The sequence below is a fragment of the Falco punctatus genome, assembly GCF_963210335.1.
Source record: "Falco punctatus genome assembly, chromosome: 7".
NCBI lineage: Eukaryota > Metazoa > Chordata > Aves > Falconiformes > Falconidae > Falco > Falco punctatus.
This window is the reverse complement of record NC_137587.1, coordinates 49,261,147-49,264,986: the sequence shown is the minus strand read 5'-3', so window position 1 is coordinate 49,264,986 and position 3,840 is coordinate 49,261,147.

Genomic DNA, 3,840 nt, shown 5'->3' with positions numbered 1-3,840 from the left:
ACCCAGCAAAGGACTGTCACTCCAGGAGTAGTTGTGATGTATCACTAGTTTGGAGAGGAGTCCTGTCTTAGGTTTTGGACGTGGGACTTCAGGGCTTGCATTGTTTTGCACAGAGGACTGTATTGTCCCATGAAGCTGCGGGTTTTCACCATAAAAAGAGAATGTGTGAATTCACCAAGCACATGTGTTTTGTAGGAATGATTTTAGAAACAAATAATAGACAGGCCAGGCAATTTGGATGCAGTGTCTTTCCATATTTCTTTACCCAGCATCTTTCCACTGAATAAACCTGCTTATTTATTTGGTAAGCTCCCTGGTGACTTTGGGGCATAAAAATTCATAGCCACAAGAAACAAATGCATCAAAACAAATGTGAAGAATGATAAGAAACAAATACTACCTCCCTGCCCCCACACAGTGATCCCCCCACTCCAAACACATTTGTGACAGCAGCACATATTATGTTGGTCTGTAGCTGCTGAACCCATGGCCCATGGTGGCTGGTCTCAACCCCACTGTCCCGAAACATCAACAGCTCCCCAGGGGGGTTTGTTGTGCCCCCCCCCACCATCTCCCAGCAGGTGCATAGAGGGGAGCAGCCCCTGGGTTCTCCAGGAGGCAGAGGGAAGCCTGTTAGATCTCTGAGCCAGGAGAATTGGGTCTGGCTGTGGACTGCTGTGGGGGGACACCGTGTACATAGAATCATGCAGTCATTTAGGTTGGAAAATACCTTTGAGATCATCAAATAACATGACCTCCCCTTGATGTTTGTGCCACTGTGATGCCAACCAGACCACCCTGGGGAAGCTGCAGGCAGCACTTTCCGGCTTGTTGCTTGGGAGCTCTGGGGGTCCTGAGGAATAAACCTTGACAATTTTCCTAGTTAGGGGATTTCTCATCCACTTTATCTTCATCTGCTTTCTGGGCACTTACTTACCAGGCCTGTCACACAGCCTGTGGGGCACAGGGATACGTATAGAATAGCTCAGGGGACTTTGTGTCCCTGCTGCATGTTGGCTTTGTTGACTTTGAACACTGCACTCCTATTTCACTGCCTGTTTGACAGGAATGGAGGTTCCTGTTCCTTGGAAATAACTAGGGTTAGAACTGATGGCTACATGGGATTGTTTTTCTGACAAAGGCACCTTTTTGTTGCTAGGTTGTTCATATTACAGAATTTTTAAGTGTGCACATTCTTTTCTCACATGAGTGTTTCAAAGTGTTAAATACATGACTCTCCAGGCAAAGGTAGATCTCTACGGCTGGGAAGTGTGTCCTACACTATAAGCTGAAAAAGTGAATACTAACTCTCCTGGTTTCAGCTGGGATAGAGTTAATTTTCTTCTTAGTATCTGGAGCAGTGCTGTGTTTTGGATTTGGTGTGAGAACAATGGTGATAGGACACTGATGTTTTTAATTGTTGCTGGGTGATGTTTATACTAAGTCAAGGACTTTTCGGTTCCTTGGGCCCAAAAGTCTAACTGGGGAAAACACTGGGGAGGAAAATATAAACAAGTGTGAGTGCAAGTAAGAAAGGATCAAACACCTAGAGCGCAGACTTCTCTGGAGCTCTATGATGGCCAGAGAGTAACAGTGGAAATGCTTTGAACATACCTTTTTTCCAGACCCCACTGAATTCAGTAATACCACATAACTCTTTGTCATAGGACAAAATAATTGCTGTGGTAGAGCAACTTCATGTGGATTATTCTAATGTGGCAGAAATTAAAATGACTGTAAGAATTTAATATTGAACATCAGTGTTGTCCAGTTATATCTTTCACTGAATCAGTCACATGTGGAGTCTTTAATTGTGCTATATAATTTCCCAATCACAAGTGACAAGAAAGAAAAACATATACTCCTTTATTACAAGATTTTTTGCAGTAAGGGTTAATTTGGTTTGCAGTTTCACCTTTTTTCAGTAGGAGGGCCCTTTATGCAGAATATTTCTTAAGCACCTTTGATTGCCAGCATGACCTACTTGTCAGCTGAAGAAGTGGCCTGCATTTCACAGACAGAACCACTTACCTTTATAAATTTTTATTGCTGTTTTGTGGTGGGGTTTCTGATGAATTTGTTTTGTTTTATTTTCATTTCTACATCTTTTCATTTTGCCCTTGCTCCTAAATCTCATTTATAAGCAGACTGCTTCCAGCTGAATTAATCATCAAACAGCCATGCTTTTCTTTTCGCAATAGAGAGCTGGGTCAGGCTCTGTCTAGCCCATATGGATATTAGAAAGAGATGTCCAGCTCTTCCCTCCACCATGAAACTCATTGGCAGAAGTTGCAAGCAAGTGTGGAAGGAGCTGAGAGCCATCAGTATAGAAAGTACACTCTTCCCCTTGCTTTGGGGATGGCTCTGCTCCTTGTTTTAGGGGCAATGCTGCCAGAACAAGATTCTCTTTCCTTTTGTGTTTTTGATGTCCTGGGCCTCAACAGGCTCCATTGTGTCCACTGTTTCACCTGGATCCTGTCCAATTGTGTCTGAAGCCATCAGATCCAGCAGTGTCCCACTGTTGAGGAGTGGCAGCTGAAAGGCTACAGCTCAGGATGTGCTGAAGATGCTGTTGGTGTAGCCGTGCTCAGTACAGCAAGTGCTGAGGATCTGATGCAAAAAGGTGATAGACATGTCTGACGTGGGACTTACACATAGCTTCCTCCAGCCAAAATCAGAGTCTGGGAAGCCCTTACTCAGTTGCTAATAAAACCTGGGATCTTAAAACACACAGGTGGGTTTTTTTGGTCTTTTTGCAATATGACAGTCCTTGGGTACCTAAACCCTTATGGATGGTACAGCAGCATCATTGACAGCCCCAGGGCACATCTGCAGCAAAGCTGACTGAAATGCCTCTGTGGGTTTAAGCTGTGGTATTTCTCCCTGAAGTCTTCAATTGTCAGCTTTAGAGTAGCTGAAAAGCACATTTCTGCACATGTGGTATTGGGCAGCTCAAGAAGGAACTGTGTCAGCTCCCACTGCCTATAGCTACAGACATTTTTTCACACTGTGAATACTCCCTTCTTTTTGCTAAACAAGTTAACAATGTGGTATTGCCATGCCAATTGCATGCTAATGATGTGTGTATTGCACAATTACAGGACTCCTTTTAACGTTGGAGGCATATTCATAAATAACTCCACAAGTACTTCAAAAATAAAAGCTTTTGTAGTTCTGGTATCAAATGAATCTGAAATAATTATTTTCAAGTTAAAAAATTACGCTATTTGAAAAATGGAGATTACTACCTTTATGATGTCCTTCACATAATTTTCTAACATAAACTTTAGAAGTATTCCAGTTAGTAAAGCACCAACATAGAGAGCACGTTTTGTTGCAAAGTATACTTTTTTAAAAAACATATTTTTATACTAACCATTTCACTATACCTAAACTCATGCATATTCAATTTATGTGTAGCAGATCTCTTATCTGAAAACACATATACTAAGCTGGAAAGCTTCATAGAATGGCAACAAATGGGATTAAATATCTGTAATGGCTTCTGCATAAAAAACCCAAAGCAATAGGCTGAGAATCATCAGTCTGTAAGGGGATTTCTTAGGAAGGATATTGTTTCATGGATGGAGAAATTTATATGACTGAACTATTCACTGTCTTCTACAGTACAAAACTGAGAACCACCACAGAAAGCTAGCTGGTGTCAGTTTGAAGCAAGCAAAGACAGTTCTTTGCAGTGTGTTGTACAGATGGGCACTCCCCCGCCCCCGCCCAAGCAAGGATATTTACCTGGGAGCAAAAGCTAGACTGCACAAGTAATTGAAGATATCCATTGGGGCTCATAGACTCCTCTGAGCCCCCTCGGGTGGTGAGAAAACA